The sequence below is a fragment of the Podarcis liolepis genome, assembly GCF_965112155.1.
Source record: "Podarcis liolepis genome assembly, chromosome: 2".
Lineage (NCBI taxonomy): Eukaryota > Metazoa > Chordata > Lepidosauria > Squamata > Lacertidae > Podarcis > Podarcis liolepis.
Genome location: NC_139555.1, coordinates 115207966 through 115226289, shown reverse-complemented (window position 1 = coordinate 115226289; position 18324 = coordinate 115207966). Strand labels below are relative to the sequence as shown.

General features: G+C 42.6%; 1 protein-coding gene across 1 annotated transcript in view; it reads left to right on the top strand.

Moving 5' to 3' along the window:
• Positions 1–5012: 5012 nt before the first annotated feature.
• The window catches only part of LOC310701811 (uncharacterized protein), a 64170-nt gene continuing 50858 nt past the window's right edge, over positions 5013–18324 (top strand). Inside the window, exon 1 of the mRNA XM_083493211.1 lies at positions 5013–5610. The gene's annotated coding sequence lies outside the window, so the exon portion shown is untranslated. The remainder of the gene's footprint in view (positions 5611–18324) is intronic.

The window sequence follows — 18324 nt, the reverse complement described above, 5'->3', positions numbered from 1 at the left end:
TCCCATTTCTTTAAGAATTTGCCATAGTTTGCTGTGGTCGACACAGTCAAAGGCTTTTGCATAGTCAATGAAGCAGAAGTAGATGTCTTTCTGGAACTCTCTAGCTTTCTCCATAATCCAGCGCATGTTTGCAATTTGGTCTCTGGTTCCTCTGCCTCTTCTAAATCCAGCTTGCACTTCTGGGAGTTCTCAGTCCACATACTGCTTGAGCCTTCCTTGTAGAATTTTAAGCATAACCTTGCTAGCGTGTGAAATGAGTGCAATTGTGCGGTAGTTGGAGCATTCTTTGGCACTGCCCTTCTTTGGGATTGGGATGTAGACTGATCTTCTCCAATCTTCTGGCCACTGCTGAGTTTTCCAAATTTGCTGGCATATTGAGTGTAGCACCTCAACAGCATCATCTTTTAAAATTTTAAATAGTTCAGCTGGAATACCATCACTTCCACTGGCCTTGTTATTTGCAGTGCTTTCTAAGGCCCGTTTGACTTCACTTTCCAGGATGTCTGGCTCAAGGTCAGCAACCACACTACCTGGGGTGTACGAGACATCCATATCTTTCTGGTATAATTCCTCTGTGTATTCTTGCCACCTCTTCTTGATGTCTTCTGCTTCTGTTAGGTCCTTACCACTTTTGTCCTTTATTATGGTAATCTTGTTTTCATCTTATTCAACTTAAATCCCGCTACCTGACCAAATTCTTGAATCAGTTCCAATACTCTTTTGGAACTTTAGATTCTGGCTCCTGTAATGTCAATACCAGATCATTGGCAAATGCTTTCAATTTGTACTGTTTAGCTCCGAATTGTATACCTTTAACCAATGGATCCCTTCTAATCATATTTAAAAGGACCTCCAGGACCGATATAAAAAGCAAAGGAGAAATTGGCCAACCTTGTCGTGTTCCTTTCTCTATCTTAAATTCTTCCGTCACCACATTGTTGACAATTAATTTAGCCTTTTGTTCTGAATAGATTGCACCTATACCATTTCCAAAACCTTGGCCAACCCCCATCCCCTGTAAATTCTTCTTCATAAAACTCCAGGAAATATTGTCAAAGGCTTTCTCCGCGTCCACAAATATCAAAACTGCTTTGGTGTTAATATTCACTTGTAATTTTTCTAAAATGTTAATTATATTCCTCGTATTGTCAGACAAGTGCCTGCCCGGGAGAAAGCCCGCTTGATCTTTATGTATTTCTTCTACTAAAACCTTTTTTAGTCTTTTAGTTATGATATCTGCAAAAATTTTATAATCCACATTGAGCAAAGATATGGGGCGGTAGTTCTTAAGCTGTGCCTTCTCAGACTCTGTTTTCGGTATAAGTGTAATATAAGCTTCCTTCCACAACTCTGGTGCCTTTTTCCCTTCCAATATTTCATTGCAAACTTTCTTTAAAGGTTGTACTAACCATTCTTTCAAGGATCTATAATATCTTGAAGTCAAACCATCCGGCCCTGGAGATTTGCCTAATTGCATGTTCTGATTGGCCCCTTCTACCTCCTGCTCTGTTATTTTGTAATTCAACATTAGCTTATTTTCTTGAGAGATTTTTTTGTAGTCCATTTATTTTCAAAAAACGATCAATGTCCATTTCTTTCTGCGTCTCCTGTGTATATAGTTGTTTAAAGTACCTCTGAAAGCACTTCCTGATCTCCACTGGATTCTGTATATTATTTCCCTCCACTTCCAAATTCGTAATGGTATTGAGTTTTTGTCTCATCTGTTTAATTTTCCATTCTATTTCCTGGTTCATCATTTTCATATATTGTACTTGATATAACTTTATCTCTTTCAGAATCTCCTGTGACTTTGGTTTCACTCTCAGTTTCTTCTCTCCTTCCTTTATTTTCTCCAAAATCTTATCTTTATTTTTCATTTTGCGCTCTCTTCTTAATTGCATTCTGTTGTATCAAAAATCCTCTCATAGCTGCTTTACTTGCGTCCCAGATTACTCTTTTTCAACAGTGGTGTTCATATTTATCTCAAAGTAGTCCCTCAAGGTTTTTTGGGCCTTCTTAGTCACATCTTCATTCCTAAACAAAGTGTCATTCATCCTCCATCTAAAGGAACCAATTGGTGTTAGTTTCATTTCCATCTTCACAGCATTGTGGTCGGAGCAAGTTTTAGGGCAGATTTCCACTTTTCTAGTCTTCGGAGCCAGCCCTCTAGTTACCCAAATTTGGTCAATTCTTGTCCATGTCATTTTGGCCTCAGAGAAGAAAGTTCCCTCTCTTCCCAAGGGGTTCTTCGTTCTCCAAATGTCAACTAAATCCATATTGTCAGTCATGTCAAAACAAGTTTTTGGTAGTCTACCATACTTAGTAACTACCTGTCTCTGTGCCTTGTCCATATTTGTAGTCACCACTCCATGTCCCCCATCAAAATCATATTGTAATCCATATGGTCCATCAGAGTCTCATGTAACTTCTTAAAAAATTCCGATTTCCCCTCGTTTGGTGCATAGATGCCTACTATCAAAAATTTCTCTCCTTGTGATTGAATTTCAATTGCAACAAATCTTCCTTGGTCATCTTTAAATGTAAATTTTGGTGATAGGCATAAATTACTACTCCTCTTTTTTAAACTTTGTCTGATGAAATAAATTCATGGCCCAGTCTTTTATTACTCAATACCTTCCTGTGTAGCCTTATCACATGTGTTAGAATACACCAACTAACTTATACGGGGGAGAAACCATTGGAACGTATTGAATGTGGGACGAGCTTCAACAGGGAGGATAAACTTACATTACACTGGCGAACTCCCAAAGGGGAGTAGCTTAAGTCAATATGGAACCTTAGGAAACTTCTGCTAACTCAAATGGGAAAAACCAGATTTATGAAATGTGGAAAAAGCTTCAGAGGGAGTGGAGACCTTAATATTCATAAGATAATTCACACAGGTGGGAAACCATATAAATGTATGGAGTTTTCCGCTCAGGTTTCCCAGATTTCCTGGGAAGTAAGATGATTGTCAAGTCTCTGGATGTACAGAAAAAAATTTGTGTTGGTTTTCAATAATAATAATATTTATTACCACGCCCATCTGGCTGGATTTCCCCTGCCACTCTGGGTGGCTTCCAACAAAATATTGAAATACAATAGTCCTTCAGATATTAAAAGCTTCCCTAAACAGGGCAGCCCACCAGATGTCTTTTAAAGTCTGGTGGGCTGTTTTTTCCTTTGACATATGGTGGGAAGTTATTCCACAGGGAGGGCACCACTACTGAGAAGGCCCTCTATCTGGTTCCCTGTAACTTTGCTTCTCACAGTGAGGGACCTGCCAGAAGGCTCTTGGTGCTGGACCTCCATGTCCAGGCAGAACGATGGAGGTGGAGACTCTACTTCAGGTATACTGGATCGAGGCCGTTTAGCGCCTTAAAGGTCAGCACTAATGCTTTGATTTGTGCTCAGAAATGCAATGGGAGCCTATGTTGGTCTTTCAATACCAGTGTAATGTGGTCTTGGCGGCTGCACCCCATCACCAGTCTAGCTGCCACATTCTGGATTAATTGTTGTTTCCAGATCACCTTCAAAGGTAGCCCCACGTAGAGTGCATTGCAGTAGTGCAAGTGGGAGATAACTGGTGCGTGCACTAGTCTGGCAAGACAGTCTGCGGGCGGATAGGGTCTCAGCCTGCGTACCAGATGGAGCTTGTAAACAGCTGCCCTGGACATGGAATTGACCTGTGCTTCCATTGACAGCTGCAAGTCCAAAATGACTCCCAGGCTGCGCACCTGGTCTTTTAGGGGTACAGTTACCCCATTCAGAACCAGGGAGTCCTCCACACCTGCCTGCCTCCTGTCCCCTCAAAACAGGACACCTGCCTTGTCAGCATTCAACTTTAATATGTTAGCTGCCATCCATCCTCAAACCGCCTCCAGACACTCACACAGGACCTTCACCATCTTCACTGGTTCTGATTTGAAAGAGAGGTGGAGCTGGGTTTCCGCATACTGATGAACACCCAGCCCAAACCCCCTGATCTCTCCCAGCGGCTTCATGTAGATGTTGAAAAGCATGGGGAGAGGACGGAACCCTGAGGCACCCCACAAGTGACAGCTCAGGGATCTGAACACTCATCCCCCAACACCACTCAACCCCCAACAACATTTTCTGAACACGGCCCAAGAGGAAGGAGCGGAACCACTGTATAACAGTGCCTCTAGCTCCCAGGCCCTCTAGACGGTCCAGAAGGATGTTATGGCTGATGGTGTCAAATGCCTCTAAAAGATCCAGCAGAACTATGAAACAGCTCTCACCTTCCAACTCTACAGTTCTCTGGTGCAGGTTTGTGCAGATTTTTAGGTACAAGTTGGATGCAAGGGGTGCATAGGATTGCAGCCCATCTTATGCACCGTCGGCTTGGGAATAAGTCCCACTGATCATGATGAGCCTCGCAGGCGAATAGACTGCTGCTGTGCAGTCCTGCTTTTTAAATAAATGTTCCTTTTCAGATAATACAGAGCATGGTGAAATCACAATAAATAAAATCTACCCTTCAGTAGTTTCAAGCACTACTACAGGTTCCACATAATATCTGCACTGCATTGTTTACTGTGGCAGCACCTGCACTTTGGAACTCCCCGCCTATTACAATAAAGCACATGCCTTTGCTAGACTCTTTTCAAGCACCTGCTAAAAGCATTCTTGTTTAGGCAAGCATACCCAGGGACACGGGTGGCGCTGTGGGTTAAACCACAGAGCCTAGGGCTTGCCGAAAAGCACGTCAAAGTGCAAGTAGATAAATAGGTACTGCTCCGGCGGGAAGGTAAATGTGTTTCCGTGCGCTGCTCTGGTTCACCAGAAGCGCCTTGGTCATGCTGGGCACATGACCTGGAAGCTGTACGCCGGCTCCCTCGGCCAGTAAAGCGAGATGAGCACAGCAACCCCAGAGTCGGCCACAATGGTCAGGGGTCCCTTTACCTTAGCCAGATACTTAGGAAGTAGAAGTAATTTTAATCTGTTTTAATATTTTAGCTTTTGTATGTTTTAAAGTAGGGTTGTAATTTTTTCTTGATCTTACTGCTGTGGTGTTCTTTTTGTTTGTTTTGGGAAACCCCTCTGCAGGTTTTTTAAAATAAATTTTATTCAATTAATAAATATAAACAAAATAACACAAGCCAAAACACAATCCATCCTAAGTATCTCTCCACAGTGCAGTTCCTTAAAATATCATCTGAACAAAATTGGTGAAGCAGTAAAGAGTTTATCGAGGACAATACATTCTTGCAAAAGCGGGGCTCCAAAGCAGGCACAGTCCAGCTGGGGCAAAGAATGAGCTTATATTCCCCATGCACACGTTCCCTCCCTCGCCTTCCCATTGGTTGGGTGCTGCAAGGTTTTCCTTCCCCCAATTATCAAATAACAGACAAGAGGCTGAGCGTGGAGAGAAACGTCTCCTTCCTCCTCTGAGTTGCCTCCACTTCCGGCTTCACCAGCAGAGATAAAATCGGGGCTTGCAAAGGAGGGAGGGAAGGAGGCGGGAAGGGGGGCTGCATTGTGCGGAGGAGGGGGCTGCTTCCTAATTAAGCCTTCTAATTAAGCGCCCTCACTGCCTGCCTCCCACGCGGGGGCTCCCATTCCCGCCCCCGCTGCCCGGGATTTCGGGTGAGTGCAAAGCCAATGGCGGGGAAGGAGGGAAGGGGCTTTGCGAGGGGGTCCAGGATGAGAAGCCCCGGGACGGGAGAAGAGAAGGGAGGGAAGGGAGCTCTTTTCTTAAAGGGGGCCTGGAGGGGAGAAACTTCCTCCTGCAGGGATCTGGTGGAAAGGAAGTTGCAGGGAAGGAGGGGGAAGAGGGGAGAGAGGTGGGCATTGCTGGCCAGGCTTGCAATAAAAATAATAATAATAATAATTTTGATATTTATATCCCGACCATCTGGCTAGGTTTCACCAGCCTCTCTGGGCAGCTAACAACATCTATAAAATGTCAAATGTTAAAAACTTCCCAATACAAGGCTGCCTCCATATGTCTTCTAAAGGTTCTGTAGTTCTTTATCCCTTTGACGCTGGAAGTGAGGGCACCATTACCTAGAACAGTGTTTCCCAACCTTTTTTGGGCAAAGGCACACTTGTTTGATGAAAAAATCTCGAGGCACACCACCATTACAGCCCTGTGACGTCAGCGCGCAGCGTCACGCCGGGAGGGACGCACGAAAGTGTAAGTTTCAATTTTTTCCCCCTCCCCCTTGCCGGGGAACCTCCAAGCTTTGGGGGTGGGGGGGAGGAGGCAGCAAAGCGAGGCAGGAAGGAGAGCGCGGCTTGGCTGGATGAGCTTTGGCAGGGGCAGGGAATGAGAGCCGCGAGGCGGCGCTGCGGACGGAGGCGCTGCCCGCCGAGCTCGCAGGCAGCCAGCCAGGCAGACGGCGAGAGCCCCGCGCTGGGCGGCCTCTCCTCGCCGCCCCGCCTCTCGCCGCCCGACTCGCCCGCCTCCCTCCAGGCAACATCTCGCGGCACACCAGGCAACATCTCGCGGCACACTAGTGTGCCGCGGAACAGTGGTTGGGAAACACTGACCTAGAACTCCCTCTGCCTGCCCTGAAACTTCACTTCTCGCAGTGAGAGAACTGGCAGAAGAACCTCGTAGGAGGACCTCAGTGCCCTGGCTTCCTTCCTTACCTTTAGGCACCAGGCCAAAGCATTGCTCTTCTCCCAGGCATTTGGCTCATTAAACAATCTATGGACTGCACACCTGCAAGGGGGGCGGGAGGGTTGTCGCTTTTATTTCTTACTCTGCTAGGCATCTCTGTGTTTTTTCTCTTGTAAGCTGCCCTGTGATCTTTGGAGGAAGGGCAGTATAGAAATGTAAAGAACAGCAGTAAAAATAGGAAGCCCTGTTGTGTTCAAGGGGGAGGTTGAGACAGAGTCTCCGACCAGCAATGTATACCAGGACATGCTTAGGATAGAATATTATTATTATTATTATTAATTCGTTACTTGCACCCTGTCTATCTGACTGTGTTGCCTCAGCCCCTCTGGGCGGCTTCCAACAAAATTAAAACATTAAAACATCAAAAACTTCCCTGTACAGTGGTACCTCAGGTTAAGTACTTAATTCCTTAAGTACTTAGTCCGTACTTAACCTGAAACTCTCCTTAACCTGAAGCACCACTTTAACTAACTGGGCCTCCTGCTGCTGCCGCGCCGCTGGAGCATGATTTCTGTTCTCATCCTGAAGTAAAGTTCTTAACCTGAAAACTCTATTTCTGGGTTTGCGGAGTCTGTAACCTGAAGCGTATGTAACCTGACGTACAACTGTACAGGGCTGCCATCGGAGGTCTTCCAGTTTGGCCTTTGATTTTTCAAGAAATGCCCTCTTTAAGGAATCTGCTCTTTAAGGAGCAGTGCTCCAAAGTGCTTATCTTGCGAACTTGCCGTCTAAGTTGTTTACTCCTGACCAAAGCTCCTGTTTCCCAAAAGGACAGGAGGGGGAGCAGAGGAGGAAACGGATGGGTTTGAAGGCTCCTTCCACAAGCCATCTCTCTCCCCTGAGCAACAAGAGCAAAGGGTGTTTGCAGGGCAGGAGGACAGAGGAGGAGGCAGTGAGGGAAGAGGGACGAGTGGGCAGATCCCCCGCTTCTCCCAGGGGGTCCAGATGCAAGCAAGGGGCTTCCTTCTTCTCCATGCAAGGGCCACCCATGTATTCAGAGCAGTCCTTTGCAAATTAACTCTTAAATTAAAATGTGCATACCATGCCAGCCTTAGGAAGGGAGATGGGACAAGCAGGTGAAAGGAATTGCCAAAGGTGTTTGAAAATGCGTGGGGGCTCTTGGGAAGGGGTGCCCAATTGGGGCTTCTCCAGGGGCAGCAGAATGTCTTGGGCAGGAGAATCCCTGCAGGGGCTCTCAGACTCCCATGGCTTCTTCTTCTTCCCTCCCTCCCAGGAAGCTGCAACTGGCTCTGGCTTCTGCGCTCCTCAGGAAGCTGAACCTGCAAACCTAGCTGAGACTGAACCTGCAACCCTGGCCAGGATGGAAGGAGGAAGATGGACGGGTGACCTGGTCAGGCTGTCTCTTGCATCCCTCCCCACAACCTCTGAGCATTCCCTCGCCAGACCCTTGGAGAAATCTGGTGAGTTCCAGGGGAGAGGAGATGGGGACAGGGATAGATGGATGGCGGAGGGAGAAAGAGGAAAAGATGGAGAGGAGACAAATGGAAGGAAGTTCCTGAACATAAGAAGGAAGGGGTGAGGCCTTCTCCAAAGCAGCTCTTTGTTTCTTGAATCCCTTTCATAAAGTAGTGGGGGCAGATTTTCTCCCTCCAGGATTTTAAATCTTAGGAGTTACAGTGGTACCTCGGTTCTCAAACTTAATTGTTCCAGAAGTCTTCCAAAACCAAAGCGTTCATAAACCAAGGCATGTTTCCCCATAGAAAGTAATGCATTAATCCGTTCCAGACTTTTAAAAACAACCCCTAAAACAGCAATGTAACATGAATTTTACTATCTAACAAGACCATTGATCCATAAAAAGAAAGCAATAATCAATGTTCCGTACCATAAAATAAATAAGACTGCATTGTAGATGAAAAAAATTAAAATTAATTTTTTTTGTACCTGCACTGATTATAGTCATTGATTAAATGGGGGCTTTTATCCCTTTCCACAGTCAATCTATAAACCAATCATAAAACAAAAACAAGCCTCAGTCAAAAATGAAAAAGCCACAAAAACACAAAAAATAGGAAAAAACTAAAGCAGCAAATGTCACCTCAGAACACTGCAACCAGGAATGGCTTGAATATTGAGGGGGGGAGCATAAATTAGCTGTGCAAGGGAACAAATGGGATGAAATAGGCCTTGATTACGATGGAGACAACTTAAATTAGCTGCTCAAGGGTAAAACGGAATGAAAAAAAGCCTTAAATAGGATGGGGGCACTTAAATTTGCTGCGCAACAGTAAAAATGGAAGCTCAGGAGCACGTTTGATTTCCGAGGCAAACTTCAAAAACAGGAGCACCTACTTCTGGGTTTGCAAATGATGAATCAACAGAAGCATAGTCAATCTATAGACTTCCCTCTTTTTTGAAATATTTTTATTGTTTTTTACAAATACAAGTTTATATCAAAGACATTTTTCTAATCATTTCATGAGATTCTCTGAATCACATGACTTCGCTCCATCCCTTTCATGGGTCCTTATATTAATTTTTCCAAAACTACATACAGTGGTACCTCCGTTTGCAGACGGGATCCGTTAAGGAGCCCCAGACAGATCCCGAGTTTTTTGCAAACCGGAGGACCGCTTCTGTACACGCACGCGGCGCAATAGAGTGTTTCTACGCATGCGAGCAACAAAACCTGGAAAAATACCAGAGGGTTACGTAACACAATATACTAGTGTATAGATACATTCTCCACAGTTTTCATTTATCTAAATTGTCCATAAACCTATTTACAAGTGATTCCTAAAGTCCAGCTAACTTTTTGATTTGCGTGCAGTAATCTCATAGGTAAATTATAAAATTTCCCCATTCTTTTTTAAAGTCCTTGTTTTCTTGATTCCCGAGTCTCGCGGCTAATTTTGCCATTTCGGCAGAGTCCAGCAGTTTGGCTTGCCATTCTTCCCTAGTTGGGATTATTGCATCTTTCCATCGTTGGGATAATAACATCTGTGCAGCTGTTGTCGCATACATAGTTTTTCCTGGTCTTTTGCGATCTCAGTACCTGTAATTCCAAATAAATATGCTTCTACATTCTTAACAAACATTATTTTAAACATTTTTTCCCAATTCATTATATTTGTTGTTGTTGTTTAGCCGTTTAGTCGTGTCCAACTTTTCATGACCCCATGGACCAGAGCACGCCAGGCACTTCTGTCTTCCACTGCTTCCCGCAGTTTCGTCAAACTCATGCTGGTAGTTTCGCGAACACTATCCAACCATCTCATCCTCTGTCGTCCCCTTCTCCTTGGGCCCCCATCTTTCCCAACATTAGGGTCTTTTCCAGGGAGTCTTCTCTTCTCATGAGGTGGCCAAAGTATTGGAGCCTCAGCTTCAGGATCTGTCCTTCCAGTGAGCACTCAGGGCTGATTTCCTTAAGAATGGATAGGTTTGATCTTCTTTCAGTCCATGGGACTCTCAAGAGTCTCCTCCAGCACCATAATTTAAAGGCATCAATTCTTCGGCGATCAGCTTTCTTTATGGTCCAGCTTTCACTTCCATACATCACTACTGAGAAAACCATAGCTTTTACTGTATGGGCCTTTGTTGGCAAGGTGATGTCTCTACTTTTTCATTATATACCATTTCCCAAAATGATACTGTTATCTTACATGACCACCACATATAGCAAACGGTACCCACTTCCTCTTTACACTTCCCTCAGATATTTGAACTTTCTCTATACATTTTAGATAACTTACTAGGAGTCAAATACCACCAGTATATCATTTTCATGTAGTTTTCTTTCAATGTACAGCAAGCTGTGAATTTCAGATCTGTTTTCCAAAGCCTCTCCCAATCTGCGATTTGTATGTTATGTCCTAAGTCCCTTTCCCATTTCGTCATAACTGATTTGACCTGTTCATCCTTTGTATACCGTTCTAGGAGCAAGTTACACATTTTAGACAGATCTTTTTATGTTACTTCCTAAGAGTTCTTTTTGAAATGTGATGTCTCTTAACTAAAACCTTTCTTTTTGTCTATCTTAAAGATATCGTTTAGTTGATAGTACTGTAACCAGTCAGTTAAAGCTTCCCTTGGTTTTCAACTTCAGTTAACAGCTCTCTATAAGTCACCCGATTACTTCTCATATTCATTTTTTTTCAGAGATATTACTTCCAAGGGGGAAAGCCACCAGTGTGTTTTTTACTCAAGCAAATTTTTATACTTCTCCCATACCCTACAAATTGGTTTTCTTACTATATGATTCTTAAAACCTCTAAAAACCTTGGCCTTTTCCTACCATAAATATGCATGCTATCCATTATTTGTGTTCTTCCAGATCTAAAATACAGTATCTGTGTTTTCCATTCCCGGTTCTAGCAGATACAGGATGCTTCATAATAAAGTTTTGTAATGGTTATAGGGGTTGCTCGTGCGTAAGTTGCCGCCACTCCTGGCTAGGTTGCCTGGTTAAACCTTTTCTGTCTGGACAGCCCTTCACTTCGTGGCTGTTTCAGTCGCTAGCAGAATCCGTCAATGGGCGTTTCTTGAACCTCTTCCAGCAAAGAAGTTCTTTGACGCCAAGTCTCCGCCTACTCTCCCTGCACGGAAGTCTTCTGCGCAGGGTGGGTGTGGGCAGCGGAGGACCTGTTCTCTCCCCGCTGGTCTCTGGCGAGGAGTCCTGGAGCCCCCTCGCCGATTCCCCCATCTGCCCCCCTTTATCCCTGGTGTTACGCTGATTTCCTTCCCCAGCCGATGAGCTGCCTCTCTCCCTGCTGGGCCCTTCTCCAGCATCGCTTGGGAGCCTTGCCTCCGCCTCTAGCTCCAATGGCAGTTCCCTGACAAGTTTCAAATCCGGCAGGGCGAAACCTCCTCTCTCTCTCTTACATCTGTTAATAATTTATTTTTTATACTTGATTTCGTCCCTTGTCAGATAAACCTAGATATATCTTCTTGCCATTTTTCAAAGCATCCTGCGTTGCCTATTGCCAGGACTGATTGGAATAAAAATAACATTTTTGGCAATACATTCATTTTTATTACTGATATTCTTCCCCAAAATGATAAATTCATTCTTCCCCATATCTCTAAAGCTCTTTTTATTTCTTTCCACTCATTCTTGTAATTGTCTTTAAAAATATTAATATTCTTAGCTGTCAAACAAATACCTCAGTATTTGACTTTGTTATGTATAACTAACTCTGTTTTCTGTTGTAATTCCTTTTGATCTTCCTCCATTGTGTTTTTTACCAAAAACTTAGTCTTATTCTTGTTTAGTTTAAAGCCTCCGGCCTGCCCGAAGTCCTGTATCTTTTCTACCACCTTCGGTGGAGTATTTTTGGGATCCACTATAATTACAATTACTGTAAAAGCTTTTAATTTATATGCTTTATTTTCTACTGTTATTCCTGTAATTAATTTCTCCACTTTTTCTCTCTCGCCAGGGCCTCTAATACCAAAATAAATAATAATGGTGATAGGGTATCCTTGTCTTGTCCCCTTCATTATTTTACACTTTTCTGTTATAACCTTATTATCAATCAGCATAGACTGTTGGTAAAAATAAATTGCTTCCCCATAATTCATTTTTTCTTTTATATTTTTCATAAAAGCCCATGAAACATTATCAAAAGCCTTTTCAGCATCTATAAACATTAAGGCCACTTTTATCTCATTTCTTACTTTCAAATATTCAATAATATCAATTATATTCCTTATATTCTCCTTCATCTGACGTCCTGGTAGAAAGTAGGCCTGCTTGTGATGAATTTTTTCTGCTAAAACACCTTTTATTCTATTGCCCAAGATATGAGCAATAGTCTAAATGGATTTCTATGGACTTCCATCCTACAGGAGTGATGGCCAACAACTTGGATAGCTTGAAAAAGAGGATTAGACTGAAAGCACAGGAAGGCAGGGGGCTCTTGTACTCAAATCCTGCTTGCTGGTTTACTGCAGGCATTTAGTTGACCACTGTGAGAACAGGATGCTGGACTAGGGGGGCCTTTGCTCAATCGAACAGGCTCTTCTTATGTTCTAATACAGGCATCCCCAAACTTGGCCCTCCAGATGTTTTGGGACTACAACTCCCAATGTCCCTAGCTAACAGGATCAGTGGTCAGGGATGATGGGAATTGTAGTCCCAAAACATCTGGAGGGCCAAGTTTGGGGATGCCTGTTCTAATATATTGCAATATTTTTACAGTTACATGTGGCATAGTAACACAAAAGTTTTACTTCTTAGTCATAGGAGAGACTGCTATTCAAGCCTGTGATCATTTCCTCCCTGGAAAAAGAGAAATACTGTGGTACCTCGGGTTACATACGCTTCAGGTTACATATGCTTCAGGTTACAGACTCTGCTCACCCAGAAATAGTGCTTCAGGTTAAGAACTTTGCTTCAGGATGAGAACAGAAATCGTGCTCCGGCGGTGAAGGCCCCATTAGCTAAAATGCTGCTTCAGCATAAGAACAGTTTCAGGTTAAGTACGGACCTCCAGAACGAATTAAGTACTTAACCCGAGGTACCACTGTACAGAGATGTGTCTAAGAAGCCAGTTCCACCATAAATTATAACATAAATGCATTTTATTAAGTGAATGGAGTGATCATGTCTCATTCTTGCCATTATCACATCTACATTCCTAGAAGTTTGGAACGTAAGAGAGGACAGTGGAGAATGGAGACTGTTAAAATAAGAGACAGTGCATATTGGGATTGACGTGTTTTTTAGTTCCTTTCTTTTCTTTCTTGAAAGTCTTAACAGGATTCTCCCCGCCCCCCCCCCACTCCCAAACAGGTGAGGAAGATGATGGCCAGAATTCTATGGAGTCATCTGTGAAATCATTGGGAAGAACAAAGAAACAGTTTAAATGCCTGGAGTGTGGGATGTGCTTTAGTCACAGTGGAAGACTGAGAAGACACCAACAAACTCATACAGGGGAGAAACCATTTGCATGTATTGAATGTGGAAAGACATTCAGGGAAAATAGTACTCTTAGAAAACATCAAGGAACTCACACGGGGGAGAAACCATTTCAATGTATTGAATGTGGAAAGAGCTTCAGTAAAAACGGAGCACTTAGAATACACCAACGAACTCACACAGGGGAGAAACCATTTCAATGTATTGAATGTGGAAAGAGCTTCAGTGTAAGTGGAAACCTTAGAAAACACCAAAAAACTCACACGGGGGAGAAACCATTTGAATGTATTGAATGTGGAAAGAGCTTCATTAAAAGTGGAGCACTTAGAAGACACCAACAAACTCACACAGGGGAGAAACCATTTCAGTGTATTGAATGTGGAAAGAGCTTCAGTCAAAACCAAGCACTTAGAATACACCAACGAACTCACACAGGGGAGAAACCATTTGCATGTATTGAATGTGGAAAGTGCTTCAGTCTAAACGGAACACTTAGAAAACACCAAAAAACTCACACGGGGGAAAAACCATTTAAATGTATTGAATGTGGAAAGTGCTTCAGTCTAACTGAAAGCCTTAGAAAACATCAACGAACTCACACGGGGGAGACACCATTTAAATGTATTGAATGTGGAAAGAGTTTCAGTGAAAGTGGAGCACTTAGAAGACACCAAAAAACTCACACGGGGGAGAAACCATTTCAATGTATTGAATGTGGAAAGATCTTCAGTCGATATGAAGCACTTAGAATACACCAACGAACTCACACAGGGGAGAAACCATTTAAATGTATTGAATGTGGAAAGAGCTTCAGTGAAAGTGGAACACTTAGAAAACACCAAAAAACTCACACGGGGGAGAAACCATTTAAATGTATTGAATGTGGAAAGTGCTTCAGTCTAACTGAAAGCCTTAGAAAACATCAACGAACTCACACGGGGGAGACACCATTTAAATGTATTGAATGTGGAAAGAGCTTCAGTCAAAATGGAACACTTAGAATGCACCAACTAACTCACATTGGGGAGAAACCATTTAAATGTATTGAATGTGGAAACAGCTTCAGTCAAAATAGATACCTTAGAAGACATCAACGAACTCACACAGGGGAAAAACCATTTAAATGTATTGAATGTGGAAAGTGCTTCAGTCTAACTGAAAGCCTTAGAAAACATCAACGAACTCACACGGGGGAGACACCATTTAAATGTATTGAATGTGGAAAGAGCTTCAGTCAAAATGGAACACTTAGAATGCACCAACTAACTCACATTGGGGAGAAACCATTTAAATGTATTGAATGTGGAAACAGCTTCAGTCAAAATAGATACCTTAGAAGACATCAACGAACTCACACAGGGGAAAAACCATTTAAATGTATTGAATGTGGAAAGTGTTTCAGTCAAAATGAAGCACTTAGAAAACACCAAAAAACTCACACAGGAGAAACCATTTAAATGTACTGAATGTGGAAAGAATGTGGAAAGCTTCAGTCCATATCGACACCTTATAAGACACCAACCTCAGCTGCAGTAGAGCACTTAGAATACACCAACTATTATTTTAAAAATAATATTTATTAAAGTTTTAAAGGTTACAAAAGGAAAAAAGAGAAAACACCAAATTAAGCAAAAAACAAGACAATACATCACAACAAGTAAAAACAAACAGAAGAAAAAAGAAAAAAAACAAATCAAACCTTCCCATTACTTATCTTTCATTTGCTTATTTCCTTGACCTCCTCACACCTCCCTTTTTTGTATTCTAGTTGAGTTAGATATTTCAGCAAATCCTTTCCATCTTTGTTTTTATCCTAATAATTTATCTTAATATACTGTAATTTTACATTCTTCCAGGATATGCCTGGAAGCGAAAGGAAAGTCCAATGCTGTAAAGAAAAATATTGCATAGGAACCTGGAATGTAAGAACCATGAATCTGGGTAAGTTGGAGGTGGTCAAAAGTGAGATGGCAAGAATAAATATTGACATCCTGGGCATCAGTGAACTAAAATGGACGGGAATGGGTGAATTCAGTTCGGATGACCATCATATCTACTACTGTGGGCAAGAAACCCGTAAAAGAAATGGAGTGGCCCTCATAGTCAACAAAAGAGTGGCGAAGGCTGTACTGTATCAAAAATGATAGAATGATCTCGATACGAATCCAAGGCAGACCTTTTAACATAACAGTAATCCAAGTTTATGCACCAACTACTGGTGCTGAAGAAACTGAAATTGACCAATTCTATGAAGACTTACAACACCTTATAGAAGTGACACCAAAGAAGGATGTTCTTCTCATCATAGGGGATTGGAATGCTAAAGTAGGGAGTCAAGAGATAAAAGGAACAACTGGCAAGTTTGGCCTTGGAGATCAAAACGAAGCAGGGCAAAGGCTAATAGAGTTCTGTCAAGAGAACAAGCTGGTCATCACAAACACGCTTTTCCAACAACACAAGAGACGACTCTACACATGGACATCACCAGATGGGCAGCATCGAAATCAGATTGATTATATTCTCTGCCGCCAAAGATGGAGAAGTTCTATACAGTCAGCAAAAACATACCTGGAGCTGACTGTGGCTCAGATCAACAGCTTCTTATAGCAAAATTCAAGCTTAAACTGAAGAAAGTAGGAAAAACCACTGGGCTGGTAAGATACAATCTAAATCAAATCCCTTATGAATACATAGTAGAAGTGAGGAACAGGTTTAAGGATTTAGATCTGGTGGACAGAGTGCCTGAAAAACTGTGAATGGAGGCTCATAACATTATACAGGAGGCAGCAACGAAAACCATCCCAATGAAAAGGAAATGCAAGAAACCAAAGTGGCTGTCCAATGAGGCCTTACAAATAGTGGGGGAGAGAAGGCAAGCAAAATGCGAGGGAGATGCTGAAAGATACAGGAAATTGAATGCAGATTTCCAAAGAATAGCAAGGAGAGACAAGAAGACCTTCTTAAACGAGCAAAGCAAAGAAATAGAGGAAAGCAATAGAATGGGAAGAACCAGAGATCTGTTCAAGAAAATTGGAGATATGAAAGGAACATTTCGTACAAACATTTCCATAATAAAGGACAAAAGTGGAAAGGACCTAACAGAAGCAGAAGACATCAAGAAGAGGTGGCAAGAATACACAGAGGAATTATACCAGAAAGAAATGGATGTCCCGTATAGCCCAGGTAGTGTGGTTGCTGACCTTGAGCCAGACATCCTGGAAAGTGAAGTCAAATGGGCCTTAGAAAGCACTGCAAATAACAAGGCCAGTGGAAGTGATGGTATTCCAGCTGAACTATTTAAAATTTTAAAAGATGATGCTGTTAAGGTGCTACACTCAATATGCCAGCAAGTTTGGAAAACTCAGCAGTGGCCAGAAGATTGGAGAAGATCAGTCTACATCCCAATCCCAAAGAAGGGCAGTGCCAAAGAATGCTCCAACTACCGCACAATTGCACTCATTTCACATGCTAGCAAGGTTATGCTTAAAATTCTACAAGGAAGGCTCAAGCAGTGTGTGGACCGAGAACTCCCAGAAGTGCAAGCTGGATTTAGAAGAGGCAGAGGAACCAGAGACCAAATTGCAAACATGCACTGGATTATGGAGAAAGCTAGAGAGTTCCAGAAAGACATCTACTTCTGCTTCATTGACTATGCAAAAGCCTTTGACTGTGTCGACCACGGCAAACTATGGCAAGTTCTTAAAGAAATGGGAGTGCCAGATCACCTCATCTGTCTCCTGAGAAATCTCTATGTGGGACAAGAAGCTACAGTTAGAACTGGATATGGAACAACTGATTGGTCCAAAATTGGGAAAGGAGTACGACAAGGCTGTATTTTGTCTCCCTGCTTATTTAGCTTATATGTAGAATTCATCATGCGAAAGGCTGGGCTGGATGAATCTCTAGCCGGAATTAAGATTGCCGGAAGTAATATCAACAACCTCAGATATGCAGATGACACAACCTTGATGGCAGAAAGTGAGGAGGAATTAAAGAACCTTTTAATGAGGGTGAAAGAGGAGAGCGCAAAATATGGTCTGAAGCTCAACATCAAAAAAACGAAGATCATGGCCACTGGTCCCATCACCTCCTGGCAAATAGAAGGGGAAGAAATGGAGGTAGTGAGAGATTTTACTTTCTTGGGCTCAATGATCACTGCAGATGGTGACAGCAGCCACGAAATTAAAAGACGCCTGCTTCTTGGGAGAAGGGCAATGACAGGCCTAGACAGCATCTTGAGAAGTAGAGACATCACCTTGCCAACAAAGGTCTCTCTTAAGGCATTACATGCCGTAAATTTCATACCTGTGGTCCATAACTGTTCCCAGTCAGCCATCATAATGTTGTGTCCAACATCTTGTGCCCATTTAATCATAGCAGATTTCACTGTTTCATCCTGAGTGTTCCATTTCAACAGCAAGTTATACATTCTTGACAAGTTCTTAATTTTGGGATCTAACAGTTCTGTTTCCAATTTTAATTTTTCCACCTGGAAGCTAATTTTCTTGTCCAAATTGTAAGCCTCCATTATTTGGTAATAATGAAGCCAATCTCGCACTTTGTTTTTTAGTTTTTCAAAACTCTGCAGTTTTAATCTATCTCCCTCTTGTTCCAAAATTTCCCAATATTTCGGTCATTTGGCCTCCATATTGAGCTTTTTCTGAGCCTTCGCTTCCATTGGTGACAGCCACCTTGGAGTTTTGTTTTCAGGCAAGTCCTTATATCTTATCCAGACATTAAACAGTGCTTTCCTAACAATATGGTTTTTAAACGCTTTATGTGCTTTGACCTTATC